Here is a 16,567-nt window from a genome sequence, read left to right as displayed (position 1 = left end):
CTAAAACGTCTTATTATTTTAACTAGATGGCGCTATTTCAAACAGGCTGCATTCACAGTCGTGGTGGGTATTACTTATTGTTTCCTTGTTCTTTTATTTGTTTCCCTCTTTCATTCCACTGAGACCGAGCCAGTACCTTCCTCTGATTATTGTCCCTGTCTTCTCTAACTGAGATAGATGTGCTTTGGGGGTGAGAACATCCAAGTCCTGTCTCATAGGGTTCAGCCTTCCCGTCACCTTCACTGCCCTCTCCAGATAGTCCTAATCTCCCTCTCTCCGCTCCTTCTCTCTTGGATTCTCCGACCTGCCCCGTTGTCTCGCGCCCTGCCCTACTAGTCACTTTGGGTTTCCACTGCCACCTCCCCCTCCTTGGTCTGACTATCCCATCTCAGGAGTATTTCTTCCCACACCAGGACGATGGGGGTTTGGCGCATGCCCCTTGCAATGCCCCTTCCCTTGCCTCCTCACTTTTCAGCACTTGCAGTTCTGTTCGGGCCCATCTTGACACGTCCTGCCTCCATTCACTCGCTGATGGGCAACTGGGGGATTTCCAGCCCATCGTGATTCGCCTCATATAGAGAACAAGCGCCAGGTCTAGAAAGCGTTCCCTCACTTTCCCCAGAGGGGTACCCGCCCTCAAACCCAGTAAGTATGTCTCCGGGGACAGCCCAATCTCCACCTCCATCACTCGTGCCAGGTCAGCCAACGCCGCAGCCCAACCCCTCTGGAGCTCTGGGCAGTTCCACACCATATGATCGAAGTCTGCGCTTATGTTTCCACACCTAGGGCATTTCTTGGGGGTTCCCCCATACATTTGTGTCAATCTGTGTGGGGTGAGATATGTTCTATGCATATAGTTGTACTGTATATACCTCAGCCTGGTGTTTCTGGATACCGTCCGAGGATATGCTAGTGCCCTGCCCCACTCCGCATCTGTTAATTCCCTGCTCACTGTATTTTCCCACTGTTCTCTTCGGAGCTGCAGTGCATCCAGTGATTCCTCATTTTGGGACCTGTAGATCCTAGCAATTAAGTGAGATTCCCCACCAGATGTTAGTAGTAAGTGTAGTACTCTGTGGGTGGGAGGCTCTGCATTAATCGTTCCCCAGTGTTCACTAAAGGTATGTGTTAGTTTCCTATACTGGAGAAACTGTCCCCCTGGGAGTCCCATTTCTGTTAACTCCGAAAAGGATCTCAGCACCCCCTCTCGGGACAGCGCCCCTACTGTCCCCACTCCCGCTTTCTTCCAGGGTCCAAGGCCAAAGCACACCATATTCCTCTCATCTATTCCATCCCTTAGTACTGAGAGTGGGAGCTCCGGAGAGTAAGGCTGTCCCACCCCTATTCTCCTCATACTTTTATTCCAACATGCTGCCGCTACTCTCGTCATCATACTGTCCGCCTGCTTGGTCCCTTTCATATTCACCATCCGCGCAATGATTTGTTCCATTCCAATCTCTCCTTGAGCAGTGCATCTATCCAATTGTCCCTTTCCTCCCATCCACGCCGCAATCCACTGTAATTGTGATGCTAAATAGTAAAACTCAAAGTCAGGGACTCCCAGACCCCCCAGATGTGTCGGCCTACAAAGAGTCGAGAGTGCTGTGTGTCTACGGCCTTCGTCCCATATGAGCTCCCTGATCAGCGTTTTAAGTTCGCGAAACCACGCCGAAGTAACCAGCAGCGGCAGATTCGCGAAGTAGTAAAGTAACCAGGGCAGGACTATCATTTTGGACAGTGCAACTCTGGCCATTATGGTTAGCTTCAGGGAGCGCTAGAACTTTACTGAGGTACGTAGGGAGCGGATTGCCCTCCCAAGATTGCCATCACGGAGGTCCCCCACCTCTTGGAACACCTGTATTCCCAGGTACTTAAATGTCCTCGGCGCCCAGACTACGTCCTCGGGGCACCAAGCGGGCCAGTCGCATCCTGCTATCATGCAGAAAACATATGTTTTGCCTCTATTGAGACGCAGTCCCGATAAGGACCCAAAATGCTCTAGGGCATCCAGAGCCCAGGGGAGTCCCATCTCTCCGTCCCTGAGGTAGATAAGTATATCATCTGCATAAAGGGAGACGATGTGCTCTGACTGTCCCCATTGTATCCCTTTGCCCTTGCCATCCCTTCGTAGTTGGGCTGCCAGTGGCTCGATGGCCAGGGCAACCCTGTCTAGTGCCCCTGTGAATTGGGTAGGTGTTGGATACCGTCTTGCCTGTCCTCACTCTAGCCAGGGGGGACGCATATATCAAGTCCACCCATTTTACCCAACCCTCTCCCAATCCCATCTTCCTCATCACTGCCCTCAGGTAGTCCCACCTAACTGAATCGAAGGCTTTTTCGAAGTCCACGGCGAGTAGTATCCCAATCAAAGGTGTCACTTCCCTGGGCATATGTAGGATGGCAAATAGCCGTCTCAAGTTAAGGGATGTGCTCCTGTGCAGAACAAACCCGTTCTGATCCTCGTGTATCAACTTGGGCATGTGGCCGAGCAGCCGATTGGCCAGGATTTTGCTAAGTATTTTAAAATCATTGTTCAACATTGACAAGGGGCGAAAGTTAGCAACAGATGTCTCTCTAGCTTTGGATTTGGGCAGTGGGACCACCAATGCCTCCCTCAGTGTGGCAGATAGCACACCCCGGCTCAATGCCTCAGAGTACACCTCCGCAAGTCTGGGGGCCAGTAAGGTTTAGTTTTTCTTATAGAAATCCATAGGCAAGCCGTCCGTCCCCAGTGTCTTCTCAGGTGCTAATTGCGATATGGCTTTCCTTATCTCATCTATTGTCACTGCTGCCCCCAGCTCCTCCTGTTCCTCATTTGTCAGCGTTGACAATGGGAGATGTTGCAGATACGCCCCAAGAACAGGATCGTCGAGCTCCCCGGGTTTCCTATTTAAATGAGCATAGTATTCCTTGAAGGCGTCATTTATAGCGTTCGGACTGTGTCTTCCCTCTCCATCCATGGTTATCACCGCGGTGATAGGCTCTCCTTCCCATCCAGGTCTTACCAGCCACGCCAGTATTCTGCCTGATCTCCCCTCCTCAGAGTGTGATGAGGCCATATAGTTTTGCACGCTATAACATCTAAGTTGTTCCTCCACCTGGGAGTGGTCTCTCCGTGCCTGGGCATACTTTTCCCTTTCCTGCCCTGGTCAGTTCTCGTTCTAGTGTTCGTCTCACCCCCGTCGTCTGTCCCATGCAGTATCCCCTGGTTGTCACTTTAAGGGTCTCCCACTCAATGGATCTAGAGTCAGTGGATCCCTCATTAATTTTAATATGGTCAGCCAGGAATAGACAAAGGTCATCCCTGTACACCTGGTCCTCTAAGGCTCCAGTGGCCAATCACCACATCGGGATGGGGGGCCTAACCTCCTTCACTCTCCAAGTCAGTAGTAGAGGATTATGGTCAGAGAGCGTGCGTCCCAGGTATTCAGAATGGACCATCCCCTGCATCAGTGTTGCTGTACAAACCACCCTGTCAATTCTGGTGTGCACCCTGTGGAGTCCTGAGTAGTATGAATAATCTTTTTCAGCAGGGTGTTGCTCACGCCATATGTCCAATAATTCCCATGCATCTAGCCATTCTCTAAGCTTTTGGGCTACTCTGCTTCTCATTGCCCCAGATAGTGGCATGCTGTTAAAGTCTCTCCCTATCAAGAGGTCTCCCCCTCGCTGACTCGTGAGTTGACCTGACAGCCGTGTCATAAAGGGGATCTGGTCCTGGTTGGGGGCATAAATACAACTCAGGGTAATCAGCACTCCGTGTAACCTTCCTTCTAAGACCACATATCTACCTTCTTGATCAATATTGGTGGATTCTACTGCAAAGGGAACCCCAGCACGCACCCATATCAGCGCCCCCCTAGCGTATGCTAAATACTCCGTGGCGTACACCTGAACCCTCCATCTTCGCCTTATCTTTTCTGCTTCCCCTTTTACTAAGTGGGTCTCCTGTAGTAACGCCACTTGAATACCCCTCCTTTTGCCTCCTACTCTGCCATATTGGAAAGACATTCGTAACATTTCCTTCTCGGCCCGCCCCATTGGCCTGAGAGCTTCTGCGTCTGACTGTGTGTCTAATCCTAACAACCCACCTGCTGCAGAGCGCCATCAAAACTAACAATCTTGAACCCCAACTCCCCTTCCCCAGGGCGCCCCCTAAACAGAAGGCTGCCCAAAATATTGTGCAACTCAGTCAAACAGTCAACTCTAGTTCTCGCCATACTGTCGGAATGGACGAGACTCTGGTGGGGGGACCGTGCCCGGAGGGGCCACCAGATCGCTGTCCACCTCCACCTCAGGGCTGCGCTGCTTTTTCGATTACCCAAGCTCATCCGCTGTCTGAGGGGTCACCCTTGGTGCCTGCACCGAGCAGCCCGACCCGTCCACCGAGGACATCACCGTGCCGTCAAACTCTTCACCTGAGTCCCTGGGGGGCGACTCCTCTCTGCCCATGGAGGCAGCAGCCTCCAGTGCTGCCTTTTTCCCCATTTCCTTTTGCGACTGGGTTGGTGCCAAGCGGGGTCGGTTCCTGGTTCGCCGTCTTCCCGAGCCCCGACGCACTCCACTGCCCCCCAGTCCTCCACTTGCATGTCGCACCATTTGGGTCCCTCGGGCCTCCAGCCAGTCCCACGCTTCCTCGGGAGTCTGAAAAAATGTGGTCTTACCGTCCAAGGTCACCTTTAGTTTTGCCGGGAAAAGGAGCGAGTATTGGATTCCTTCCTCTCTCAAGGCCCTCTTGACTGTCAGGAATGAGGCTCGCTTGGTTTGAACGTCCAGTGTGAAGTCGGGGAATAGTGTCACCTCCCCGTTTGCGACTTTAAAAGGGCCCGCTTCTCTGGCTCTTTGTAGAAGAATATCCCTGTCTCTATAGTTCAGGAGTCTGGCGATCACCACCTGCAGAGGACGACCCGGCGCCAAAGGCCTCGAAGGCACCCGATGCGCCCGCTCCAGGGCGTAGAAAGGGGTCAGGCACTCCGGAGCCACAGCAGTACGCAACCATTCCTCTAGAAACTTCAACATGTTCGCTCCTTCGGCCCCCTCCGGCAGCCCCACCACTTGCACGTTGTTTCTGCGGCTTCTGCCTTCCGCATCCTCTGCTCTTTGCTCTAGGCGCGCAGCCCTATCTGTTAGGCACGTCACCTCGGTTTTTAGGTCTTTTTGTTGCGGTGCAATTTCAGCCAGGACATTCTCCGTGTCTTTTACTCTATCCACTAACTTGTGGTGGTCCGCCCTCAGCAGGCCGACTTCAACTGCGACCTGGTTGATATCACGTTGTAGAGTAGATTTAGTGTCCTCTATTGTGCTAAGGATCTTATCTAAGGTGTCCTGCACTCTAAGTTGGCGAGGGTCCAGCGGGTCTCTCTCCTTACGTTCAGCGGGTGTCATATTGTCCATTATTTTACCTTTATGGCGATTCTTGGGGGACATCTAGCACCCCGGGTGGACCACCACCCAAATCTGGGCGACAGGCCGACTTTTACTTCGGTCTCCTACACGATTCCTCCCTTCCAGCTCTACCTGGGTTGGATCTAGCCCTTCGTTCTGGGATCTCACTGGTTTCCGTTTGGTCTCCCCCTACGCTCTCCGCCTCCGGGCGACCCTCTGCACCAGCCTATCGTACCAGGCCTGCCGGGATCCCACAGGCGGTCGATGCCTCTTTACCCATCACCGTTCGTGGCCGGAAGGCACCTCGGCCCAGGTTCCGCCGCCGCCCGCCGGGATTCCTCACTTTCTGTTTATTATTTATTTAATTATTTAAGGGCCCCCTTCAGGGTGCTGATCTTTGGGGGCGCAGGTGTGTCCCAGCAGCCCCGCCGGAGTCCGAGGGTCCCCCAGTGCCAGGAGAGTCGCATGTAGCACTCACCCCACTCCGGGGCGCCGATTTCGGGCCTCCACCATCTCCTCCTGTTCCTCGGTGCAGTCCCATGAGGTTCTTATGTGTCCAGAGGGTCAGACCCCGTGTCCTCTCTGCCCCAGCACCGGGCGTAGGTGTCGATCGTCCGGCGATCGAGGCCTACTGGCTCCGCCCGTTTCCTTGCTGCTGTGTTTCTTTGGGGCCCGCTCTTCGAGTCCAAGCCGGGTCCGGCTTCGCCCTCGGTACACCTTCGACCCAGCGAGCGCCCCCCCCCCGGCACTGTCACCAGCTCAGCCGCTCCGCTCCCGGTCTCTCCTGTTCCTCGTGTGCCGCCAGGCCTCTCTCCGCCGGCCACATGCTCACACTCGGGTCCCCGGCTGCACAGGTTCCCCAACCTTCACCGGGGCCTCTCAGCCTCGCCCCGTTCGGGCTCCAGGGTTTTGTAGTGTCCTCCACAGCTCTCCCGCTCCGCGATTGCAGTTTGCCCCAGGGCTGGGTGTAGATTTAACAGGATTATTTGCAGGCCCCTGCGGAGCTCCTAACTTATGTGTGCGCCATCTTCGATCGCGCGGCCACGCCCCCTGCCTGTATTTGTGTTGAGGTTAGGCCTAGGTATGCGTGACGCAGTTAAAAATTAAGCCATGTGGGCCCCTGAAATGGTAGCTGCCTGACCTGTAAAGTGGGACAATGGGATGTGAGGTACCTGCGCTGGCGTTGTACACCGCCGCGGTAGGCGGTCGAAGACTGCAGCGCATTTCTGCATTGATTAACATTGGACCCTATGGGTCCCAGGAGCCAATGACGATGTACGCTGGCGGTGACGTACGCACCACTGTGGACCTGACCGCCATTTTCTATCTGTTCAATCACTTGATACCTGATCTTCATCAGGAGAGGACCTACACTGCAAGTGATGCTGTGACCTCGGTCTGGAAGAGACAATGGGGGTCATTACGACCTTGGCGGGCGGCTACCGCTGCCGCACGCGGCCCCCATTATGACATTCCCGCTGGGCCGGCGGGGATGAGGCCGCAACATAGGAGCCGGCTCCTAATGGAGCCGGCGGTGTTGCGGCCGTGCGACGGGTGTAGTAGCACCCGTCGTGCTTTTCACTGTCTGCTATGCAGACAGTGAAAAGCTGGCCGGGGCCCTGTTAGTGGGCCCCTGCACTGCCCATGCCAGTGGCATGGACAGTGCAGGGGCCCCCAGGGGCCCCAGGACACCCCTTACCGCCAGCCTCTTCCTGGCGGTGCAAACCGTCAGAAACAGGCTGGCGGTAGGGGTGACATAATCCCCAGGGCAGCGCTGCTTGCAGCGCTGCCCTGGCGGATTATCACCGCCGGGGCTAAAAAGGCGGGAAACCACCGGCCCCAGCGGTGCGACCGCGGCGCTACCGCCGCGGTCGTAATAAGGGCCTCCGTACCGCCAGCCTGTTGGTGGTACGGACGCCACATTACCCCTGGCGGTCTCTGACCACCAGGGTCGTAATGACCACCAATGTCTTGTGCGTCTGGGGAAAGGGCCCCTGCCTTCACATCGGAGGAGTTGGAGAAACTCGTGGATGGGGTCCTCCCCCAGTACACGCTACTTTACAGTCCTCCTGACAAACAGGTAAATTCACTGGGAGCATGCTGTATAGGCTATGCCTGTGTGGAGTGGAGTGGGGTGGATGAAAGATAGGGGGGGAGATTGAGGCGTGCATGAAACGACGGTGAGTGCATGTGCATCATGGCAAGGGTAGGGATGGGGGCCAATGACTGTGACGGTGCATTTGGTAATAACTTTTCTTTTCCTCCTGTACAATTCATGTAGGTCAGCGCCCACCAGAAAAAAGATATTTGTTGTGCCATCGACAAGGAGGTCCGGACCCTGGGGGTCTACCACAGACGGAGCACCCACTGCCGTGAGAGATGGGAGGACATTCGCCGCTGGAGCAAGAAGACGGCGGAGGCCCAGCTGGGGATGGCCTCCCAACGTGGGAGGAGTGCCCATCGCACCATGACCCCCCTGATGTTCAGGATCCTGGCGGTGGCATACCTGGAGTTGGATGGGCACTTGGGGGCATCACAGCAGCCACAAGGGGGTGAGTACACCCTCATTCTGCTGATTTTGCGTGCAGTGGAGGTGTCTGGGTGGGGTAGGTGGGCTGTGGGTTTCCCTAGGCCAGGGCGAGTTTAGTTGGCAAGGTCCCTCCGTAAGGCAGGCCATGTGGCACCCCACCCCACCCCACCTCTGTAGAGTGCCAAGTACACCTAGTCATGCCCCTGTGTCATCCATGTGTGCAGATGTCGTCCATAGCCTAGTAGGCCATTTCCCAGGGATTGAACAGTGGAGCCCAAGAGCGCGGCGCAGTGCAGGGGGCTTCTGTGTCTGTCATGTCCACCAACGGTAACGGTAATGCATGCACTGAACATGTCTTTCTTCTGTCGTCCCCCCCTTTTTGTGGTCTCCCTGTTCTTGTGTGCATTAGCATCATCAGGCGGAGGAGCAGTGGCACCAGAGCGCGAGGGAGCTGCATCCCACATGGCCCTGGAGGGCGACACTACAGAGTCTGAATTCACCATTGGGACAGAGGGCGAGGGGAGCTCCACAGCAGGGACAGGAGCTGAGACCAGCGACACAGACTAGTCCTCTGATGGGAGCTCCCTTATGGTAGCGGCAACATCTGTGCCCCCCACATCTACAGGTACAGCCACCACCCCCCCTACCAGCACCGCCATCCCAGGAGTGTATTAGTGTGTGTGTTGTCGTGGGTGAGGGTGTGGGTGGGGGTGTTGCTTGTGTGTGCCCCTGTTTTTTCCCTACCCCCACCCTCCTCCCCTGTGTTGTAGGTGCAGTACTCACCGTGGTCTTCGCCGCCGGCCTTCGTGCTCCTGATAGAGGAGCAAGAAGATAAGGGCTGGCAGGATCTGCAGCTCTGGTTCCATGGAGTCCTGGCTCCTCATGGGGTGTGTAGAGGTGAGCTTTTTCCCTTCGAGGTCCTGTTTCCACCGTGTTTTTGTCCGCGGTGAATCCGCCCCGTAAAAGGTGGCGCATTGGTAGGTTGTGATACTGTAGGCGGTACATTGTCCTCTGCCTGTCTGTTGGCAGTGACCGCCGTGCTGTTTGTTTGTACCGCCGTGGCGGTCGGAGTGTTAAAGTGGCTGTCTTTGTTGGCGGTTTCCGCCACGGTCGTAATTTCACTTTTTTTACCGCAGGCCTTTAAGCGGTCTTACCGCTGCTTTAACACCGTCCGCCAGGGTTGTAATGACCGCCACAGTGTCTAAGTCCAATCTTACACATTGTAAGTACAGTATGGCCATATTAAGTATATGGTCTGGGAGTTTGTCAAAAACGAACTCCACAGGTCCATAATGGCTACACTGAATACTGGGAAATCAGAATAATAAACCCACCCTGATGCCAGTGTTAGATTTATTAAAAAATGCACACAAAGGGCATCTTAGAGATGCCCCCTGTATTTTACACAATCCTTCAGTGCAGGACTGACTGGTCTGTGCCAGCCTGCTGCTGAGAGATGAGATTCTGACCCCCTGGAGTGAGAGCCTTTGTGCTCTCTGAGGCCAGCAACAAAGCCTGCACTGGGTGGAGATGCTTAACACCTCCCCCTGCAGGAACTGTAACACCTAGCAGTGAGCCTCAAAGGCTCAAGCTTCGTGTTACAATGCCCCAGGGCACTCCAGCTAGTGGAGATGCCCGCCCCCTGGACACAGTCCACACTTTTGGCGGCAAGTCCAGGGGAGATAATGAGAAAAACAAGGAGGAGTCACCCACCAGTCAGGACAGCCCCTAGGTGTCCTGAGCTGAGGTGACCCCTGCCTTTAGAAATCCTCCATCTTGGTTTTGGAGGATTCCCCAAATAGGATTAGGGATGTGCCCCCCACCCCACAGGGAGGAGGCACAAAGAGGGTGTAGCCACCCTCAAGGACAGTAGCCATTGAGCCCTCTTGACCTAAACACACCCCTAAATTCAGTATTCAGGGGCACCCAGAACCAAGGAAATCAGATTCCTGCAATCTGAAGAAAGAAGAAGGACTGCTGACCTAAAAGCCTGCAGAGAAGGAGGAAGACGACAACTGATTTGGCCCCAGCCCTACCGGCCTGTCTCCAACTTCGAAAACCTGCTCCAGCGATGCATCCGACAGGGACCAGCAACCTCTGAAGCCTCAGAGGACTGCCCTGGACCACAGGACCAAGAAACTCCTGTGAACAGTGGCCCTGTTCAAAACCAGCAACTTTGTTGCAACAAAGAAGCAACTTCCAAGGACTTCACGTTTGCCTCCGGAAGCGTGAGACTTTACACTCTGCACCTGATGCCCCCGGCTCGACTTGCAGAAAGCCAACACTTCAGGAAGGTCTCTCCGGTGACTGCAAGCCCGTGAGTAACCAGAGACGACCCCCCTGAGCCCCTACAGCGACGCCTGCAGAGAGAATCCGGAGGCTCCCCCTGACCGCGACTGCCTGTAACAAGGGACCCAACGCCTGGAACCAACACTGCACCCGCAGCCCCCAGGACCTGAAGGAACCAAACTTCAATGCAGGAGTGACCCCCAGGCGAACCTTTGCCTAGCCCAGGTGGTGGCTGTCCCGAGAAGCCCCCCCCTGTGCCTGCCTGCACCGCTAGAGTGACCCCCGGGTCCCTCCATTGTTTCCAACCTAAAACCCGACACCTGCTTTGCACACTGCACCCAGCCGTCCCTGTGCTGCTGAGGGTGTGTTTTGTGTGCCTACTTGTGTCCCCCCCAGTGCTCTACAAACCCCCCCTGGTCCGCCTCCCGAAGACGCGGGTACTTACCTGCTGGCAGACTGGAACCGGAGCACCCCTGTTCTCCATAGGCGCCTATGTGTTTTGGGCACCTCTTTGACCTCTGCACCTGACCGGCCCTGAGCTGCTGGTGTGGTAACTTTGGGGTTGCCTTGAACCCCCAACAGTGGGCTGCCTATGCCCCAGGACTGAGACTTGTAAGTGTTTTACTTACCTCCTAATCTAACCTTTACTTACCTCCCCCAGGAACTGTTGATTTTTGCATTTTGTCCACTTTGAAAATAGCTTATTGCCATTTTTACAAAGACTTCACATGATACTGTTTTCATTCAAAGTTCCTAAAGTATCTAAGTGAAGTACCTTACATTAAAAGTGTTTAATGTAAATCTTGAACCTGTGGTTCTTAAAAATAAACTAAGAAAATATATTTTACAATATAAAAACCTATTGGCGTGGAGTAAGTCTTTGAGTATGTGTTCCTCATTTATTGCCTGTGTGTGTACAACAAATGCTTAACACTACCCTCTGATAAGCCTACTGCTCGACCACACTACCACATAATAGAGCATTAGAATTGTCTACTTTTGCCACTATCTTAACTCTAAGGGGAACCATTGGACTCTGTGCACACTATTTCTTACTTTGAAATAGTATATACAGAGCCAACTTCCTACACCCTGTAAAAAAGGCGCAGGGATTTTGACCTCATTGGGCCACATTAATGTCAAAAACAATTATGTTAATGTGGCGCACTGTGGTCCTAGTGCACTATAAATATGCCCCTATGGCTTTACATCATACAGTTTGCGCCTACAAGATGTTTGCCTGTCCCAGAGCTGCTCACCCAAATGGTAGCCACACCCAACTGTGCAAAGGCTGGTGAGTCCTCCGATAATGTACTTTCAGGCAATACGACGTCATTCTTAATGGGGGACACATACGAGCTACCAATGTGTTCAGAAATCACAAATATTTGAGGTGAACGATTAATTGAAGGTTCAGGCCGGATGCCTACCTCTGGCTCAGCTTGGACTCTCAAACCCACACCAAACTGAGATTTTATGTGGTTTCTACCTGCCGTCCATGCTGTAAATTCGTGCACCAAAAACTAAAGACAAAGCATTCCCTTTAATGTAAAATGGGAGCGTGCAGGACATACCCATCAAGTGGCTGATCTTCACAATGTGAATCAATCCCAGCTTACTTGTTCATATTGTGTGAGCCTAGGTAAATATTTTATTTCAACAAGCCTTCTTTTTGTTCATTGTGCCATATAAAAGGACCTTCAATTAAATGAATTCAAAATGTGCACTACACAAAAATCTCTTGTGTTTGATGTAATAAGCTATAATATTGTTCCATGTTTAAAAATAATCTACACTACATATAGGGAACACTCCTTGGCTGTTAATTCACTAATGGTATTGTCGTCAGGGCGGAGACAAATTCATATTTCTACATTCATGTTGGAAAACCTCTATTAAACTATTCTCAATATAGTGATATAATCTGAACATATCAAACTGTAGAGTCACGCAGGGAAAGGAACATGGCAAAGGGTAAGCCAAAATATAAATAAATACGAATGATTAAATAAGCCAATGCTCACAAGAAAGAGAGCGAATTAATCAATTGAGATTTATGAGTCACAATGGAAAAATTGAATAAATAAACGGAGCCTTTTGAAATACAGTCAAAGTGAGTAGCAACGGTGAGGTGCATAAAGTGTGATGACGTAGTGAAGCATTGGCTAAACTCAGGTGCATAACATTAATTAAGGAAATCATTAAAAACAAAGGTAATAGACTGCATTAAAGAAACAATACATGTGAAAAGGTATCTCAGTCAGCTGAAGCGTCTCATGTTTTAGAGATAGATATTCAACTAACTGAGGCAATCCATATTAGAGAAGTGCATCAGCTTTTTACCCCCTAAGGTTTGCTTGACCAGGGCCATCATCAGCACAAACTGTCAAAAGACAGTTATGGAAAGTGAAGCCTGCAAAGAAAGCGGATATTAGGACAAGTCACCAATAGTGTGTGTTAGAAATGGGGTCCTTGGGTGGCAGTCAGGTTACCCCCTGTCCAAGCAAGGACCCTCACCCTAGTCAGGGAAATGGAGATACACACTTAGATAACCCCTGCTCAACTTCTTGGTAACTTGGCACAAGCAGTCAGGCTTATCTCAGAAGCAATGTGTAAAGTGTTTGTACATACACAGCAATACAGTGAAAATACTACAAAATGGACACCACACCAGTTTAGAAAAATAAGTAATATTTATCTAAATCAAACAAGACCAAAATGACAAAAATCCAACCTACACAAGTCAAGATATGAATTTTCAAAAGAATAAGAGTCTTACTCCATAGAAAACAATGGAAACATAGATTTTGCACAAAGAACCTGGTTTGCATAAAAAATAAAGCACACGGGTGAGTGTGCGTCAGAAAAGTCAGCGATGCATTGATTCCTTACTCGCAAGTGAGGCCGTGCGTTGTTTCTTCTCCAGTCAGGTCGGGTCAGCGATATGTCGTTTTTCTCCCTTGCAAGACAGCGATGCATTGATTTCCAGACAGGGCACCTCGGGTCTGTACAGGTTCATGATGACTTTGATGCCCAGGGATGATGCGTTAGAAATCTGGTTGCACTGTGTTAGAAAATCACACTGCGTGAAGTTTGCCTCGTTATCAGCAGCCACAAGCGAGTGTTGTGTTGTTTCTACAGCCGCGATGCTTTGATCTTCCAGCTGCGATGCAGGTCGAGCATAAATTGTAGCTCCGAAGTGGGCGGCGTGTCATTTATCAGCCACGTTGTAGATGATATGTCGAACATTTCCCTGCACGGTGTTCTGTGTGTGGATTTCAGCTCTTGTTCTGCCAACTTCACCTCTCAAGGACCTAGGGACTGGATAGGGCACCACTTGGCAGGAGTCTCAGCAGAGAGTCCAGGTGCTGGCAGAGAAAGTCTTTGATGGCCCTGAGACTTCAAAACAGGAGACAAGCTCAGTTCAAGCCCTTGGAGATTCTTCTCAAGCAGGAATGCACAACAAAGTCCAGTCTTTGTCCCCTTTCACAGGCAGAAGCAGCAACTGCAGGATAGTCCAACAAAGTACAGTTACAAGCAGTGGCAGCACTTCTCCTTGGCTCTTCAGCTCTTCTCCTTGGCAGAGGTTCCTCTTGGTTCCAGAAGTGAACTAAAGTTTGGGTTTTGGGGTCCACTTCTTATACCCTTTTCTGCCTTTGAAGTAGGCAAACTTCAAAGGAAAGTCTCTGTTGCTCATAAGATCCTGCCTTGCCCAGACCATGCCCCAGACACACACCAGGTGGTTGAAGACTGCATTGTGTGAGAGCAGGCACAGCCCATTCAGGTGTAAGTGACCACTCCTCCCCCCACTCTAGCTCAGATTGCTCATCAGGATATGCAGGCTACACCCCAGCTCCCTTTGTCTCACTGTCTAGAGGAGATTCACAAACCGCCCAACTGTCAGTCTGACCCAGACAGGGAACTCACAAATAGGCAGAGTTACAGAATGGTTTAAGCAAGTCTAGAAACCAACTTCACTAAAATATGTATTTTTAAATTGTGGGTTCAGAGACCCAAACTCCAAATTTCAATCTGCCCTCAAAGGGAAACTGCAATTTAAGGATATTTAATAGCAGCTGTCAGGACATGCAAAACACATAAGTACATGTCCCACCTTTAGCATACACTTGCACCCTGCCCATGGGGCTACCTAGGGCCTACCTTAGGGGTGCCTTACATGTATAAAAAGGGAAGGTTTAGGCCAGGCAAGGGGGTACACTTGCCAAGTCAGATTGGCAGTATAAAACTGTACACATAGACACTGCAGTGGCATGTCTGAGCCATGTTTACAGGGTTACTAATGTGGGTGGCACAACCAGTGCTGCAGGCCCACTAGTAGCATTTGATTTACAGGCCCTGGGGACCTCTAGTGCACTTTATTAGGGACTTAATAGTAAATCAAATATGTCAATCATGGAAAAGCCAATTACACATACATTTTACACAGGAGCACTTGCCCTTTAGCACTGATCAGCAGTGGTAAAGTGCCCATAGTACCAAAAACAGCAAAAGCAGAGTCCCAGTCAAAACATGGGAAGCAGAGACAAAAAAGACAGGGGAGACCACTCCAAGGATGCCTGGTCTAACAGTGCACAAGAAAAGGACACAGCTTATAGAGACAAATTTCAAACCAAAAGAGGGCTTACCTAGAGATTTCTGCTAAATACACAGAAGTAATTATACATTGACACTTCCCGGCCAAAGGCATCAATGACACCTATGAAGATTTTTATTAATAGGGTACTAAAAAATAGGCGAGGCAAAATAAACACTCAAACCCAACAAAGAGACAAGACAAGGAAATAAAATAAGCTACCTGGAGCTGCGGGCAAAAAAGAAAAAAACACACAGCCCACCATCAAGGACAGGAAACTGTATATAGATAAACATTTGTGGTGTGATGAAGCTCCCACACAAAATACATAATAAAATTGCTTGCTGTCTGGAGTTTCCAAGGTCATAGCAGCTAATACAATACATGTTTCTCCAGCTACTCAGCTCCCAGTCCTCTACTTACCTACCTGGAGATTCTAGACCCATAGCTGTGTGACATCTCCCATTATAAGCTCAGAACACATCCCCATCTCTTACATAAATAGAAATGTTACAATTAACCTAATAGTTTACATCAATATGCAAAAGCAAACACAAAAATAAATAATGTACAGGAATAGAGGTTCACATACTATTAGCCTAACAATTTACAAAATTACTCAAAAGCAAACAAAAAAATAAACAACATAAAAAATATAAGTTCATAGACTTTTGCCAACAATATAGTCTTTCAGCCACACAGGAGGTTTATTAACCCGCTTCTCACTAGTAAACCCTTTAGTATAAATCTCAGGGTCAGATACACATTCCTTCTCACAACATTCGACCCAGAACTGGACTCAACATTAGGTTTATGAGCATTCAAACTTGTTTGTTCTAATTTAAGCACCACCACTGCCTCTCCATCATTATCATCCATATCCAAGGTTGGTGCCATATCTTTCTCATCCATACCCACACACAACTGAGACGTTTCCTCGTCATCGCTCCACCAATCAAAATCTGTATCTTTTTGAAAATTCTTTCAAATTTCACTTGACTCCAACGCACCTTGTTTAAGGTTCCACACCTTACCGCTGCTTACATGAACTGCATTGTGCAATGATTCAACCACTTCCTCTGGCTCAAAGAATTGGCTATTGCCCTTGGCTACAAAACCAGGATTCTTTATTATAACCCAATCATCCACCTAAACTTGTACTGGTTCCACATTACCTTTCTTGCAGAATCAATTGACTGTTGCTCAATGCCGGTACAAAACAACCATCTGGGATTGTACTTAGTCCTAGGGTACTACCTCCCATAACTAGGAAAAGAGAAATACCTGTTGCTTCTGTTAACTCTGTAGGCCCATACTGCCATTTTTAACCGCATGACCCAATCCAAAATATTGGCACATGCTGACTGAATAAAACCTTTGATCACATGGTTAAATCTCTCAACTGTGCCATTACTACTAGGATTGGACAAAGATGTAGTCCTATGTTTCAGAACAATTTTTTCTAAGTATTTCCTGGGCGTATTTGATAACAAATGCACCCCCTTTCTAAGTTACAATTGTGGCAGGAATTCCTTCTGTTACGAAGACTTGATCCAGGAATAACAAAATGGAGTTGAAATCAACTTTCTCAGCAATTACAACAATCAACCACCTTGAAAAAAGGTGCATAAAAAAAACAACATATTTTTGTGGAGCACCCACTGGCCCTAGAATGTCCACTGCTACTGATTCCCAAGGGTGTTGAGGAATGAAAGCTTCACTTTCACTCATAGGAGGCCTGAATGTAAAAAGTGATTTCTCAGCTCTCA

This window comes from Pleurodeles waltl, chromosome 4_1 (assembly GCF_031143425.1).
Source record: "Pleurodeles waltl isolate 20211129_DDA chromosome 4_1, aPleWal1.hap1.20221129, whole genome shotgun sequence".
Lineage (NCBI taxonomy): Eukaryota > Metazoa > Chordata > Amphibia > Caudata > Salamandridae > Pleurodeles > Pleurodeles waltl.
The sequence above is the reverse complement of the archived record's forward strand: the minus strand, read 5'-3'. Positions refer to the sequence as shown.